Source organism: Aotus nancymaae, unplaced genomic scaffold, assembly GCF_030222135.1.
Source record: "Aotus nancymaae isolate 86718 unplaced genomic scaffold, 86718_ANA_hifiasm-v0.15.2.pri h1tg000062l, whole genome shotgun sequence".
Lineage (NCBI taxonomy): Eukaryota > Metazoa > Chordata > Mammalia > Primates > Aotidae > Aotus > Aotus nancymaae.
This window is the reverse complement of record NW_026988476.1, coordinates 12,475,384-12,493,550: the sequence shown is the minus strand read 5'-3', so window position 1 is coordinate 12,493,550 and position 18,167 is coordinate 12,475,384.

Genomic DNA, 18,167 nt, shown 5'->3' with positions numbered 1-18,167 from the left:
CGGGTAGCTTTTCATCTTGTAGCCATGCTATTTAGGAATCAAAAGCAGAAGGCAGGTTTGCATGACCCCGTTCCCACCCTGACTTTTCTCTTTGGCTAAATGAGTTTTGGGTCCCAAAATTTAATTTCCTTTCACATGGGAAGTGTCATTAAAGCTAATGCAGTCTAGAGAGCCCCATGTCTGTCATTCCTGGTTGCTATCTGTAAGCTATGGCATCTGGTGGGTAGATTTGCAGGGATTTTCTTTCTTCACTCACCAGGAATGGTTAGGACACTCATGTTTCCAATGGCCTTATTGCCTACAATTTGTATACTGCAGTGGCCCCAAGGGCAAACAACCCTTTGGCCAAATGGTGGGGTATGGGGGCGCCTTATCCATAGATTTTTTTCTCCAGAAAATGCCTTATTGTGTTCTGATTGTATATGAGAGCAGTGGCATGCAGAGCAACCTGTCGTCCAATGTCACATTATTTTGGCTTTTCCTGGGCTTGATCATTGTTATTAAACACTTTAAAGGCAATCTCAGTCACAGTCATTGAGACATTGACATTCCCAATCCCTCTTCTACTCTTTGTATCTTTTTCTTCTTATATCAGGGACACTCTGATTGATGAAAGTCATATTAACCAGTCTTATGTTATCTGGGTGTTCTTAGTCTATATAGGTATATTGCCTATAAGCTTCAAAGATTCTCTGAAGAGGTTAGGCCTTTTAGCTTTGAGATTCCCCTTCTCAAACCAACTTATTAAACATTCCTTGTAGTAGTTTAACTTTACCTGGTCTCTTAGGTCATTGACATCCCAGTCTGGCTCAGTCCTGGGTATGGGGTATGTTGTGAACAGCTAGAGCCCTAGCTCTATTATTTGTTTATGATGCTTATAGCCTTTTGACTCCCTGATGGGCTTTACCATTCTACATTTCTCAGGAGTGAGGAAGGTATTTCTGAGAGCCTGAATGTCAAACTTCTTGGTGTATGAATAGCAAAGGTGGATGTAAATAACATTTCCATCATTTTGTAATCATCCAGGTAGGCAGGCATGTTATTTTTCCAAATATATATATATTTGGAATATATATATTATATTCCAAGTATAATATATATTCCAAAAATATAATATATATTCCAAAAATTATATTCTAAGAAATATATATATATATTCTAAGTTGAAAAGGGGGAATGCACATCTAAGAATTCAGGGGGCCAATCCTGGTAATCAAGATCTGTAGGAACTTGTCTTAGCAGGAATTACCCTGTCTAAATGGAGCATTCCCCAGGCCGAATTGGGTACCCTGTGCATATGTGGAGGTATGTGGAAGGGATATCATTTCTGACTGCTAACTGATAGGTAAGAAGTCAGGGGTGGGGAGGTACAAAACTGAGCCAGTGCCTTCAGGAGAATCATTGCGCCCTTCCTGGTCACTTTTAATAGCACCACTGGCATAGCATGGAGGCACTGTAGGAGACAGCAAATGAGGAAAGATAATATCATCATCTGATTTGTATTCTAAAAAGATAACTTTTCTCTGTGGATTCTCCCCTTTGAACCATAACAATTTACACCTCTTTTGCAAATTCTTATTTTAGTATAAGGTATTTTGGTATAATAATTCTTACTTTTGTATAAAAGATTGTACATAGGAATCTCAGCCCATTTCTTTTATATTTTACAGAACAGCTCTAATTGGAGAATAGTATTCTAGTTTAGGGTCCCAGTCTTAGGCCAGTTTTCCTCTTATTCGAACAAATATCAAGGTCAAGCAGTATTACAAAAGAATATCATTCCAGCCGAGGCAACATGGTGAGATCCAGTCTGTACAAAAAAAATTAAAGAAAAAAGATTTGTTGGTGTGGCAATGTGTGCCTGTAGTCCCAGCTACCCAGCAGGCTGAGGCAGGAGGATCGCTTGATTCTAAGAGGTTGAAGCTGCAGAGAACTGTGTTTGTAACACTGCAGTCTTGCCATGGCAACAGAGAAAGATCATGTCTCAAAAAAAAAAAAAAAAAAAAAGAAGAAGAAAATCCTTTTCTTTTTTTTCATGATTTATAACTAAATATTGCCCAATTTTGAAGAGTGCATCCCAAAGCTCTCCAATACGATATGCAATTAAGGTTCCTGATTTTGTATGGAGATTTATCTGAGATGCCCAGAGAAAGACCCTGCACTAGGGTGTGGTGCTTAGAGGAGGTTCCTTTCCAGAGAATCAGCAATGGGCCAGATATTCCCCTTTATTTGTTTCAGAGGATCCTAAACATCAGATGGTGTTGAGTTTCTAGAAATATTGGGGTAATCGAGCCCTTTATATGCACCTTTAGATGAGCTGTGGAAGTTCCTTCTCACCTGGGAATGGAGTATGTTCCAGTGGAATTTTGTACAAGATCACTTTATGTTGTAGGTCAGTATAACCTTAACACTTCTACCTGGCTCTAGTTATCTGGGGACACACTAAAACAGTCAGAGCAAGTAATGTTCTTTATCTTTGGCGGTCAAGGGCTCTCATAAATACTTAATGAGGTGTTGTTGCAACCATCAGAGATTTGAACCTCCCTTAGACCAAGTGGATATACAAAGCAACAACAGGAACACACAAGCAAACAAAAACTAAAAGGACACCAAATTGAGTACCCAAGTAGTTACAGCTTATTAGTTTTGTCTTTATTCTTTGGGACTCTAATCCAAAAGCCATGACTCTAATAGGACTAGGATCTCCCTAGGATGGTATTTGCACCCACAATCCTAGACCAAAGACAGTTTAAGCTATAAGCATATATTAATGAGGTATTCACCCCAAAAGACATATGATCCAGAAGGAATTTCTTTCCTCATAAAAAAAAAAAGTATCATTCAAGAAGCCTAAAACCCCATGGCAGAGAACAGAGACCTCCAAGCTGAGCCTCCAGACAAACTGGTCTAGTTGGTGCCACTCAATGACAGTGAAGAAGCTCCAGTACCTAACAAGGAGCTACAGTGCCTGGGAAGGCACTGACCTCATGTTCGGTATCAGGGTTTGTTATTGAATAAATGGATTTCTTGCCCAATGCACACACAGAAGCAAATACTATGTAGCACTGCCTTTAAAAAGAAATAGGTTTTATTGCAAAACCAGCCAATACAGACACAAAAATGACTCAAATCTTTTCCCCAGACTTGGGATCTGGGGCATATTTATGTGTTTGAATGGCAAAGGAAGGGATTTATGAATTTTTGTTTGGTAGAGTCTGGGTGGAGATCTTTAAATTTGATCATTTATGGAAAGGTATGTTGAGACAGAATTTAGCTCCTGATCTTCCAAGCTAAGAGAGCCCTGACTTCTGAAAGAGTTCCAGGGTTCAGATTGCAGTCATGTCCTGGTCTTCTTAGTTCCAAGGGGAGGATTCATTGTTTCCTGGTGGTGTTAAAGGTAAAAACATTTTCCATTGCACATGCCTAGCTTACATGACTTGCAGGTTTTGTCTCTGTTATGTCTAAAAGGTAACTCCACATTTTGTTTTCAATAGAGTAGATCCACTTTGGGCTGGTCCCATAGTTACACACTGAATTGTTCACTATTTTGGAAATTATGTCAGTAATGGCAATACTGCTCATGAGGGTTTATTTGCCAATTCAACACTGTTGGGGCCAAGGAAATGCTGACCCTTTGCCCGCTGAAGATTTGCTAAAAATTACTGACAAGTGACAGATTAATAGGAGAGAAAGCAAACAGATTAATTTGATCATAATATTTTGTGACTTGAGAGCCTTTAGAATGAAGACCCAACCCTAACTGGGTGTAGAAGCATATATAATATCTTGAGGTTACAGAAAGAATGGGGGCTTGGATCCTGCCAACAGAGGTTCTGGGAGTGAGGAGAAGAGGTTATCTGTTGAGGGGCAATTAATGATTACTAGGGAGAATGAACAGATCTGGAGAGCAGAGATTAACTTACAAATTTTTCTCTTTGGAATTTGAATGTGTCTGAGAGATAGACGTTATTATTCTTATAAAAATGTCCGTTCAGGTGTGATTACATTCTTGGTCTTCTTTTTGCAATAGATTATAAGGTAACAGGGAGGAGAAAAACAACTATTCTCCTTGGTGGAGCCTATGCTTTGAGAGAGAGGGAGATTGAGATTTGGGGTGGAATTAGAGAGGCCTTGAGAGTTCTTTTAAGTTCAACATATACAAAAGTTTATATTTTAGGGTATTGGTTTCTGATCGCCAGCACCACTTTTGTAACAGTCTAGTTCATTTATTGTAATTCATCGTTGTGCCTTCAAGTGTAATTGTTTCTCAGCACTTACTGTAAATAATATCATTTTGTTATGTTTATTTTTGTTTAAGAAATAAAAATGAAATTCTAAGTCCCTCAACCAACTGGAGTGATCTTCAAGCTTACTCTGGTCAATTCCTCAGAGTAACTTTAAAAACTAAGTTCTTGACCTTGGCTATGACCATGATGAGATGGAAAGTCGAACATCCCTTATTATATAGCTCCTCACTCAATAACCCCCATTACCATCCCTTTCAGAAAACTTCAACATTGATATCAACAAATCACCTGATACTGACCCTCCTTTATTGCTTCATAAAGACTACCAACCAAGGAGTGGTTTTGGCCAGTCAATAGATAATACACAAGGTTATGCAAAAATAATGCACAGATAATCCTTACTGTCTTTTGTTTTACCTTTTGACATCAGACAGCCAAAAACTCCACCCTCAGATCAGATCAGGGCCAAAAGTTCCACCTTCAGTCCATGCTGTACATGAAGTCCATGAAGGAGCATGAAGCTCAACTGCACATGTGCTCATTTCTCTTTTCATAAATATTTATGACTCCTCCCATAGCTTATTGAATATGTATATTTAGACACCCTGCTTAGCATAAATTCCATTTCCTATTGACCCTTGCCTTGAAGTGTCTATTGTTGGCCTCTGGCCAGAGGCTACACTTCCAAGCCTGTGAGAATAGCCACCTGCAGACTTTTATGAGAAATAAAACACTTCTTTCCAAATTTATGAACATCATAATTCTTCACTTTATAGCATTTTCTTTATGTAAGTGTTAGTACATTAGTATTTTACAAAAATCATTTTACAAAAATCATTTTGTAGGTCATATTATCTATAAAATTTATTCTTGAAAAGTGAAATGGATATTACAAAAAACTTTTAAAAATAAAGCTTGAATCTGATAAGATTAAGAATCACTGAATTTATCAATGGTAAAGGTTTAATCTGAAAAAATAATTACAGGAATGCAACAGAGGGAATTTGAGTTAAATGTATTGAGCCAGTACAACTTACTGATTTTTAAATTGAGTATTGCTATGGTTCGAATGTCCTCTCCCAAACTTATTTTGAAATTTAATTGCAATTATAACCTTATGAAGAGCTGGGACTATCAAAGTTAAGACATGATTAGGCTATGAGATATCTGCCCTTATGAATAGGTTAATGCCATTATCATAGAATTGGCTTTGCTATAAAAGGAGGATTTGTTCCCATTTTGTTCTCTGTCTTTTCTTGTTTGTCCCCTGCCATGTGATGCCTTTTCCCACATTACAGGGCAGTAAGAAGGCCTGTTCCCAAGTGCTCTGTCCCTCAGTCTTGAACTTCCAGACCTCAGAACTGAAAGGAAGTATACATCTATTATTTATAATTACCCCTTCTCCAGTATGTTGTTATTGCAGCATGAAATGGACTAAGACAAATGGTGAAAGATTGTAAGGAATATTGTTGAAACCCACCATATATCCCTGTGGACTGAAAATTCACGTTAGTCCTCTGTAGACATTTCATATACACTCAAGAACTACTCTCTCAGACTCTCTGCCTGAGAAATTTTTCAAGGTGATAAGAAAAAAATCCAAAAATATTAGCAATTAAATGAAATTGAATGAATATATACTTAAACTTTCTCACTCTTCAGTGGGATAATACTGAGATACATTGTACCCAGTTCCTCAGAAGATACCCAGTTGCCCACAGTGGTAACTTGCTTCCAAACCCTATTCTTGCCTCACTACCAAATCCTCTCTGGGATTACTTCCAAATAAAATATCTCCGTCCAAATATTTTTCTCAGATCTGCTTTGAGTGAAAGTGAAGAAATCCAAGCTAAGGCACAGAAAAACAGTATATAAAGAACTTCAAAATATTTTTATTATTGTTCTTCTGCCTGGAAAATATTTCCTTTGGATATATACATGGTGTATTCCATCTTCTCTTCAAGCCTTTGCTCAAATATTTTCTTCACTGTGTGTTTCCCTGAATGTTCTATTTCGAATGTTGGCATCCACCCACAACAAGCACTCTTTCTCATTCTTTAATAATTTAATTTTTCTGAAGAACACATTAGCATATTATTAAGATAAAAGTGGATTTTAGGACATCTTTCTTGGGAGAGAGGTCCAGGCAGGGATTGAGATGTAGAAGGCATAGCTGTAGGATTGTGTAGGAAGATGAGCAAAGTATTAGTGATTTCTAAGATACAAGGATTCCATATTAGAAAAGACTTTAAGTAATAAAAGCAATGAAAAACATAATTTACGTATCAATATCTCTTCAGGAAAGAAAAAATAAGTACTTACATAAGCATTTTAATATTAGCCAATATAAATTGATATTACAACCTAAACTTCTGATTTCCAATTCATGCTTCTGTTTGAAAATACACCTTGCTTCTCTGTAGTCTTAGCTACTCTAACAAAAAACTTCATTTAATTTCTGTCACCATGGAATAAATTTAGAGTGACATTAGCCTAAGCTTATTTGACCACAACAAATATTTTTTATTTCTTTTTTTTTATTATTTCTTACAGCTAAAATAAATTTTCAACAACTGTTGCCATTAAAGACAGGATACCTTCAATACTTATTCAATTTTAAGACCTCCTCCCAATTGCTTTTAAAGATAAGCCTGCTGTGAATCGCCTTCCTTTCATGCCTCCTTTTAGAATATCAAGATATAATTTTCTATAGATGTTTTTAGTTCAGATATGCACATTGAATAAAAACTGGCTTTTGATTGTAGTTCAGAAGATTGAATTAATCAATAAGTGTAAGCATTAAGCCTTAGGAAATAAACTCATAGCTGAATTTCCAGAGTTTCTGGTGAATTAAAGGTAATTTTGAAAGAAAAATTTTAGTATAAACTGTGAATAATGATAAAAATTTTTAGACATTAGTCCAAAAGTATCCAAAATTTTAAAATGTAATAAATCAAATAAAGGACAGTTGATTTTTCTGAAATAGACATCCACATATATATAGATTTTTATATACCAAAGTTTTTCTCTATATATATGCATATGTGTGTTGGTGTACACATACACATATGTATATGGAGATAGATACACATACACATATGCACATACTATGTATGTATGTGTACATACAAATATACACACATACAGATATCTATGTGCATATATACACATATATACATAGATACACATTAAAGAGAGTGCAAGAGAGGTGTGTGTGTGTATGTGTATATATATGTATATATATACACATATATACATACATATATGCACACCTCTTGCACTCTCATGTGAGATATATATGTGTATATATATGTGTCCATATATATATGTGAATGTGTATATATGTATATATGTATACATACATATCTGTGTGTATATATTTGTATATATGTATACATATAAATGTGTGTGTATATATATGTATGTGTGTATATGTATACACACACATATATACATATATATACACACATATATGTATATATATATAAAAGTCAGGTTCCCCAGACAAACAGAACACATAGATAAGTAGTCTATATAAATTTTATCCAACAGGATAAAATTTTATTATTTTAGAACTGTCACAAATACTAACTTACAAACCTAAAATTACCTTGTATACCTAAATGAGTAAAATGATTTTGCTCCACATATAAGCGAGGTCATGTGGGAGAGAGCCAAGATGGCTGATCACTAGCAGCTCGGGATTGTAGCTCCTAGTGAAAGCGCAGAGAACGAGAGGATGTCACACTTTCATACAAATTTTTGCTCCTCATGGACCAGGAGATTCCCAGCGGAGGAGCCCCAAAGGTTCCCAGCATGACTCTTGTGGCTGGCGCAGCAGTTTCGCCAGCGCCCAGGTGTGGCAGTTCCCGGTGCAGAGTAAATGGGACTGGGTCCCCTTTTAGTCAACATTTGGAGCTCCAGGAAGGCAGAGTCGCCTATTCAGCTGATTGAAAAAGGGACTCAAGAAGGAAGCCAGACCGGAGATTACTGGGCAGTAAAGCACCATGAATCTTAACGACGCTGTTTTAGCCGGTACAGTGGGTTGCTCAGATTCCGGCACTGGGAATCCACAAGTTGGATGTCCACTCAGAGACCTAATTTGAAAGTCGGTAATTACAAAGATGACAGATGGATAAATTTACAATGATGGGAAGAAACCAGCATGAAAAGGTTGAGAATACCCAAAATCATAATGCCTCTCCCTCTACAGGTGATCACAGTTCCTCATCAGCAACGGAACAAGCCCTGATGGAGAATGAGTGCATTCCATTAACAGAAGTAGACTTCAGAAGGTGGATGATAAGAAACTTCTGTGAATTAAAAGAACTTGTTCTAACCCAATGCAAAGAAACTAAGAACTTTGAAAAAAGGTTTGACGAAATGCTAACGAGAATAGACAATTTGGAGAGGAATATAGGTGAATTAATGGAGCTGAAAAACACAACACGAGAACTTCGCGAAGAATGCACAAGTTTTAACAGTCGAATTGATCAAGCAGAAAAAAGGATATCAGAGTTCGAAGACCAACTTAACGAAATAAAACGAGAAGTCAAGATTAGAGAAAAAAGGATAAAAAAGAATCAGCAAAGTCTCCAAGAAATACGGGACTATGTGAAAAGACCTAATCTACGTTTGATAGGTATACCTGAATGTGACGAAGAGAATGAATCCAAGTTGGAAAATACTCTTCAGGAGATTATTCAGGAAAACTTTCCCAACCTAGTAAGACAGGACAATATTCAACTCCAGGTAATACAGAGAACACCACAAAGATATTCCTCAAGAAGACCAACCCCAAGGCACATAATCGTCAGATTCACTAGGGTTGAAATGAAGGAGAAAATACTAAGAGCAGCTAGAGAGAAAGGTCAGGTTACCCACAAAGGGAAGCCTGTCAGACTAACAGCAGATCTCTCAGCAGAAACTACAAGCCAGAAAAGAGTGGGGGCCAATATTCAACATCCTTAAAGAAAAGAACTTTCAACCCAGAATTTCATATCCAGCCAAACTGAGCTTCAAGAGTGAAGGAAAAATAAAATCTTTTGCAAACAAGCAAGTACTTAGAGATTTTACCATCACCAGGCCTGCTTTGCAGAAGCTTCTGAAAGAAGCACTACACATATAAAGTAACAACCAGTATCAGCCTTTCCAAAAATATATCCAGCTAGCATCAAATGGCAGTATTGAACTCATATATATTATTAACTGGATAAAAAGCCAAAACCCATCGGTATGCTGTATCCAGACCCATCTCACATGCAACAATACACAAAGACTCAAAGGGACAGAGGAAGATTTACCAACCAAATGGAGAGCAAACGTAAATAAATAAATAAAAAGCAGGAGTTGCAATTCTCACCTCTGATAAAATAGACCTTAAAGCAACAAAGATCAAAAGAGGCAAAGAAGAACATTACATAATGGTAAAAGGATCAATGCAACAAGAAGAGCTAACGATCCTATATATACACTCACCCAATACAGGAGCACCCAGATACATAAGACAAGTTCTTAATGACTTATAAAGAGACTTAGCCACCCACACAATAATAGTGGGAGACTGTAACATCACATTGTCAATATTAGACTGATCAACGAAATAGAAAATTAACAAGGATATCCAGGACTTGAATTCAGACCCGGAACAAGTAAACTAAATAAACATTTATAGAACTCTCCACTTCAAATACACAACACATACATTCTTATCAGTACCATATCACACCTATTCCAAAAGTGACTACATAATTGCAAGTAAATCACTCCTCAATAATTGCATAGCATTTCATAGGTTTAAGTGAAATATTGGTTGGCTGCTTGTTTGTTATTTTCTTCCCTTATTCCTTCATGTCTCCATTGTTAAGCACAATTATTGGCATAAAAGAGGTTTTCAATTCCCATTTTTAGACTGCATTCTAGCCTGGGCAATAAAGCAATATTCCCGTTCTCTCCCCCTCTTTCTCTTCCTTTTTCTTCCTCTTCTTCTTTCTTTTTTTTTTCTTTTTTTCTTTCTCTCTTCCTTTTTCTTTTAAAAAAATAGAAATAAAAAATAAATAAAAATAACTAAAACTAATTTTTCTCAAACTTTTCCAAATATTTGTAGAGGGAACATTTTCTAATGTATTCTATAAGGCCAGCATTACTCTTATGCCAAAGACAGACAAAGACGTTATAGAAAAATGAAACTACAGGACAATATCTCTTATAAACTTTGCTGTGAGTTCTTCAAAAAATACCAGCAAACTAAATTCAGCAGTATATTAAAAAGTTATATACCATGACCAAGAGGGATTTGTTCCTGGAATGCAAAGATGGCTCAACAGATAAAAATTAGTAACTGTTATACACCACATTAACAGAATGTAGAAAAAACATAAATATGACTATTTCAATTGGTACCAAAAATACATTTGACAAAATTCAACACCTTGTCATAATAAAACACTCAACAAAGTAGAAATAAGGAACACTTCAGTAAAATAGTAACTGTATATGAAAAATCCACAGAAAACATCCTATTTTATGGTTAAATATGGAAAGTCTTTGTATTAGTCTGTTCTCATACTGCTAATAAAGACATACCTAAGACTGAGTAATTTATAAAGGAAAAAGGTTTAAGTGACTCATAGTTCCACATGGCTGGCAAGGCCTCACAATCATGGCAGAAAGTGAAGGGAACACAGGACATGTTTTACATGGCAGCAGGCAAGAGAGAGTGTGTAGGAGAACTCCCCTTTATAAAACCATCAGATCTCTTGAGACTTATATTCACTATCATGAGAACAGCAGAGGAAAACCTGCCCCCATGGCTGAATTGTCTCCCACTAGGCCCATCCCACATCATTTGGGGATTCTGGGAGCTACAAGTCAAGATGAGATTTGCATTGGGACACAGACAAACCATATCAGTTTTCTTCCTCTAATAACAAGAACAAAAATATTGGAAAGTCTATCCAAAGCAATTAGGCAAGAACAAGAAAACAAAGACATTCGGTCTGGAAAGGAGAAAGGAAATTCTATTTAATTTCAGAAAAGATATAAAAAGCACTAAAAATGTATTTAAAAACTTTTAGAATAAGTGAATCTAGTAAAACTTCAGGATATAAAATTAACATAAAATGAGTTTTATTTTGTATACTGACAATAATCTAAAAGAAATCGAGAAAATTTAATTTACTGTAGTATCAAAAAAGATAAAATAATTAGGAATAACCTAAATAAGGTCAAATACTGTTACAATAAAAACTAAAAAAGTACTGAAAGAAATTGAAGAAGATGTCAATATATGAATATCTATCTTATAATCATGAATTTAAATATTTGATGTTATTTAGATTCAGTACTACTAAAAAAGATCCATGGATTTAATATAATCTTAACCAAAATTCTGATAACTGTTTTGCAAAATAGAAAGGGACTTTAAATAGTAAAAATAATCTTGAAAAACAAAAACGAATTTAAATAATTTATGCTTACTGATTTAAAACTTAACTACAAATCTACAGTGATCAAAACAGAGTGGGGCTGGCATAAAGACAGATCTATAAACAGTTAAAATAGAATACAGATAACATAAATAAACTCATGCATATATGGTCAAATGCTTTGCAACAAGGATGTCAAGACCATTCAATGGTAAAGGAAGGAAAGCCTTTTCACCAAGTGGTGCTGTGAAGCCTAATTATGCACATGTAAAATAATGAAGCTTGACCTTTACCTAACACCATAACAAAAATTAACTCAAAATGGGTCAAAAACTGAAACATAAATCAAAAACCTATAACACCTTTAAAATAAAATAAGGCAAAAGCTTCTTGACATTGGAGTTGACCATGATTTCTTGAATATAATACCAAAGCCACAGGCAACTAAAGAAAATAGTAGATAAATTAAATTTTATTAAAACTTTAAAAAATTGCGTATCAACATAATAAAAAGACAACCCACAGAATGGGAAATATGTTTTAAAATCGTATGTCTCTAATAAGGGATTAATATTTGGAATATATAGAAAACTTCTAAAACTGAATGACAAAACAAACAACCCATAATGGGCAAAAGATTTTATTAGACATTTATCCAAAAAAGTTATATAAATAGCCAATGAGCACATGAAAAGATGCTCATCATCATTTATCATCACAAATATAAGTCAAAACTACAATGAGATGCCACCTCACACACATTAGAATGACTACTATCAAAAACAGAAAATAAGTGTGGACAAGTATGTGGAAAAACTGTAATCCTTGTGCATTCTTATTGGAAATGTAAAATAATACAGTTTATTTGGAAAATAGTATGTGAGTTCTTCAAATAATTAAAAAGTAGAATTGCCATATGATTCTCCATTTCCCCTTTTGAATATATACCCCAAATAATTAAAAGCAGCTTCTGAAAGATATATTTGCACATCCATGTTCATACCAGCATTATTTACAATAATTAAATCATGTAGGCACCCAAGTGTCTATGGACAGATGAAAGAAAAAGAAAATTTGGTGTGTACATACAATGAAATATTATTGTTTAAATGGGAAGGAAACTCTGACAAGATGAATGAATCTTGAGGACATTATGCTAAATGGATTAAGCCAATTGCAAAATGACAAATACCATATTATTACACTTAAATAAGGTACTTAGAGCAGTGAAAATTATAGATGGAGACAAAATAGAATGGTGGTTGTCAGGGTCCTCACAAGAGGAGGGGAGAATGGGGAATTCTTCAATGAGTGCAGAGTTTCATTATTGTAGGAAGAAAATAATTATGGAGATGGATGGTGGTGATGATTGCACAACAATATGAAAGCACTGATGCTAGTGAACTATACACTTAAAATGATTAACAAGGTAAATATTATGTTATGTGTAATTTAATCTCAGAAAAATTTTAAAATAGTCTTACTGACAGTTGAAACAATCTGCTCAGGAATATAATTTAAAAAATATATAAGAAAGAAGTTATCTTGATGTTTCCAATGGAAGTGTGTGTGTGTGTGTGTGTGTGTGTGTGTGTGTGTGTGTGTGAGAGAGAGAGATTTCCAGTATATTCATGGATTTCTAATTGTGGGATGACGTTAAGACACTTTGCCAGGAGAGTTTTGGTTTATACTAGATTATACCTGCATCGAGTATAAACACTAATAGAATCCCCTTTCAAAATATTTTAGTAATATGTTCACACAAAGTAATGAACGTTAAGAATTATCTAGAAGGTAAGAAATAGGCAACGTCTGCCTAATAATATACTGTACTATTAACAGGGCAAGCACAGATGTGGTTACTTCCAGAGAAAATTTGTCTTCTTTTTTATGGATTCACAGACATGGCCTTCAACTTTAAGCCATGTAAGCATGAACATAAATTCTGATTGACTAAGTCTTAAACATGATTTTTATTTGAATGCCTATCTCTTGTAATTCTGTTGTTGATCATCTTTAAGAAAGGTGATCTAGATTGCACTTTTTTACTTCACCTGTACTCAATAGATGTGCATGTTTATGTACCTATGCGGCTTTGAAAATCATTATGAATTGAGTTGTGTATCCCCTGTTTATTTTTGCTCATAGTTTGAGAGCAAAATTTTGAGAAAAAAATCCCTCATTTATTTTGCTCACAGTTTGAGAGAACATGCAAATGTACTAATTTGTAGAGGACTGTATTGAATACCCTATGTCAAACCTGGAATATTATATTGAAAGTTTTCCCTCCACAATATTTTCCTCAGTTATCTGGTATCAATCCATAGTAAATAATAAGGGAAGAATGAGGGTTCCTGTGCCTCACACAATATTTCAGAAAATGTTAATGCTGTTTCAATTGGTTAAGTATTGGGACAAAATCACTCCCCAGGGGAAAAGTGGATGAAAGTCAGCAGTTAAGGAACTATGTTCTGCTGACTAAATAATGCCCTCTCAATACTTTAAAATGTTTAATATTTATATATGTACTTTTTAAAAATATTTATATCATTTTTAAAATATTTTATATTAATATAAAATATATATATATTTTTAATATTTATATATGTACTTGAGCAAGATGAAAAGTAACACTGATTTTTAGATGAAACAGCAGACTTTAAAATGAGATCAGTATTATGAATAAACATAAAAGGGAGTTTTGCAAATACTAGAATTGAGCACTTTTGTGGCTCTTCCTCAACTCACAGAGCCACGTCAGAAATGTCCCAACCCAACTATTGTAGATCTTTTAGCCATTATGGTATTAGACAATGTTTACTCTCTTTCCTTACCTCCAACCACCAAAATATGTAAGTGTGTGTGTGTGTGGGTGTGTGAGCATGTGTATGTGTGTGTATGTATACTTCATTTTTCTTCATTTGGAGGTAGTAAGCCTTAATTAAATCATAATTTGGTAAGGTTTTTTACGCTGAATTTCAAATTTTATAGCAGCTTTTCAATCTATTTCATGGTTTCTCAACACTATGCCTTTTTGAGTCAAACTGGAAGTAACGTCGGTTTTTTAGTTACTTCTGATTTCCCTGGACTTGTAAATTCTAAAACTGTGAAACAAAGTTTGACATAGTAGCTCAAAAATATAAGTAATTATATGTGTTATAAAAAGTATCTATATATTAAAATATCAGTGGGCTCTTAATTGTTCCCCTGATTCTTTTCTAATGCTCTTTTTCATCATCAATCCTGTCATGTGATTTTAAGGCAGATACTACTGAAACTCTGTGTGTTTCAATATTTTCCAACTGCCTTCAGTTTATTAAAACTCTTTATTCATATACAAGGCTTCTTCTCATGTCAATTTTACATGCTTCCTATGCACCATTTGCTGACACTTTCACAAGTACTAAACAGTAAATTCTTGATAATCATGAAGGATAAACCTGAAATATTCAGGATTTATAAATGACATTTTAGCAGAAAAAATAAAATCAAATAATAACCAAGGCAGCCTTATTTCATACATGAATAATAATTGAGTAACATGACATAGTCAAAATAAAAAACATTTTGAAGAAGAAAATATTTTCAAAATATCTGTTGGAATTCATAAGGCTATCAAGAACAAGGAATTTGAAGGACAATAATTTTTAAAATAAGGAAATTCAGAGAGATCCACATTACATGAGATATCTTTTCTTGCTATGAGAAATTGTCAGGTTAAAAAAAGTCTATAAGATCATGAAAAAGAGCAAAAAGTGAATCGAGAAGGCAAATATTGAATTCTAAAACTCAAAAACTTAAAAGACTTCTGGTTGGACTCTAAAAGCTACAATGATAAGAAATGATAAAAGAAACTGACAAGCTGGAATGAAATTTGAAATCCTGCTTAAAAATTGTTGTAGTACAATATACTTTAGAACTGTCATCTCTTAACTGAATTATATGTATAAAAAATGGTTGTTTATACATGCATAGATCTATTTCTGATCCCTCTTTTCTGGTCCATTTACCTATTTACCTATCTTTATATAAAATCACAGTATCTTCATTACTGTCGTTTTATAATAATTCTTGAAATTAGGCAGAGTTGATCTAACAACTTTTGTCTTTTTTTCCAACTTGTTTTGATTCTTCTGGTTCTTTTCCATTTCCAGATTAATTTTAGAATCAGATTCTTGAGTTTTACAAACATCCAAATGGTCTCTTAATCAGAGTTACATTGTATCTATACACAGATTTAGAGAAAACTCACATCTTGCCATTATTGAATATTACAAGTCATTACTATAATGTATCGTTCTATTTATGTAGGTATTCCTTAATTTCTCTCAGCAATACACTAATCTTTGGTCAGATTTATCTTCTTTTCTTTATTTTTCTTTCTCTTTTTCATTTTTTGAGACAGAGTTTCCTTTTTGTTACCCAGGCTGGAGTCCAATGTCATGATCTGGACTCACTGCAAATTCTGCCTCCTGAGTTCAAGCTGTTCTCCTGCCTCAGCCTCCTGAGTATCTGGGATTATAGGAATGCACCACCATACCTGGCTAATTTTGTATTTTTTAGTAGAGACGAGGTTTCTCCATGTTGGTCAGGCTGGTCTCAAACTTCTAACATCTGGTGATCCATCCACCTGGACCTCCCAAGGCCAAATCCCAAAATGCTGGGATTACAGGCAGGAGCTACGGCGCCCGGCCTGGTCAGATTTATCTTTAAGTATTTAATGATTTTTCTTTTTACAATTTTGTTAATTTTAATTTCTAACTTTTTATTGATAGATAAAAATGCAATTAGGTTTCATATTGATCTTGTAGCCTTCAGTTTCTTATTCTTATTAATTTTAGTATTGGTTTTATAGATTCCATTTTGTTTTTTACTTAAACTATTATGCTGTCTGCAAATGAAGGCAGTTTTTTTCTGTTTTCTTTTCAATATAGATTCCTTTTTATTTCTTGCCTTGTTGCATTGGCTAAAACCATAATTTCACTGTTGTATTGTTTGTGCCTTTGGGGTCATATTTAATAAATCATTTCCTAATCCAAGGAAATAAATATCTATGCTAATGTTTTCTTCTAGTTGCTTATAGTATTATCATTTATATTTTGATTTATGATTCTATCCAAGTTAATTTTGTGTATGGTTTGATGTAAGGCTTAAAATTTGTATTTTTGCATGTTGATATCCTTTTAATTTTAATGTATCTGTATTCCTATACTTAATATTTCTTTCTGGTTGCCAGGACATATTTAGCCTTTGTGTTTTTTTCCAAGCCTACAATCTGTTTCTCATTTGAAGTGTTTGCAACATTTACAATGGATGTAATATCTGATATTTGGGGGCTAAATATATTAGCTTGCTATTCTTTTTAATGTGTTGAATATATTCTTCGCTCTCTTTGTCCTTGTTCTTTCTTTCTTGTTTTTTTATTGAGTTTTTTTCATGATTGATTTTATTTCCTCTGTTAGCAATTAAGTAAAGTAACAAATTATGTCTTGACAAAAGACATAATTCTTATTTGGATTCTTATTTAGTCTATGCAAGCAATTATATTGCCATTAAGATAAAAAATACTCAGCAAGAGCTTTGAAATGCTGAACAGGTTAGGCAGGGAGAATAGTAAATTATTTTAAATGTTTTATTTCAATTTACAAAAGCAGAGTCTGTTCAATTATGGGTTATAGATATCTTAAAGAGAAAGTGAAATGTGGAAAAAAACATAAATTAAGGAAACAAATGTGTATTAAGAAAATAAACATACTATAAATATTTTTAAAAATTATATCTCCTCAATTTATTCAGTCCTATATAACTATTTTTTTCTGTTTCATTTGGTTTAGAATCCTATAAACTGTCAACTTCTTGACTAGAGCACTGGAAATCTTTGCTCATCCACTGGAATAGTCTCAAAGTTTTTTAAATGGTACCATCAGAAGCCTCTATGTGGCAGATTCCTTTTCTGTAGGATTTGAGACATTTCTTGAAAATGAAGCAATACACTCTGAAGCTGATTGCAAGTTAAGGAAGTGTTATGGTAAAACAAAAAACTATTTGTATATAACAAAAGATGTAAAATGACTACAGTTAACATATTATTGATAAATTTCAGAAGAGAATGATCTAATGAGAGTTCGTAAAAAAATAATGCTACTGATAAATGTTGTTTCTGTGACATGTAAAAGCAAGATAATGAGGTCAATTCAAAAGGTTTTAGATAAAATATCTACTATAAATATAACTGGATTTTCAAGAACGGCTATAATATCTAATTTTTTAAAACTTGATGCAAAATCTTTATAGAGAAAAATACTTCTCAGCTACAATGTATAATTCAGTCATAATATACCATGAATATACTAAACATACAGTTAGAATATATCAAAAATACATAATGCTAATTGACTCATTAAGTTGGGAATAGATCCTAAGCATCTATATGTTTGTAAAACTTCATAGGTAAGTGATGTGAATCCCATATGGAAACTGATAGCCTGGAAGA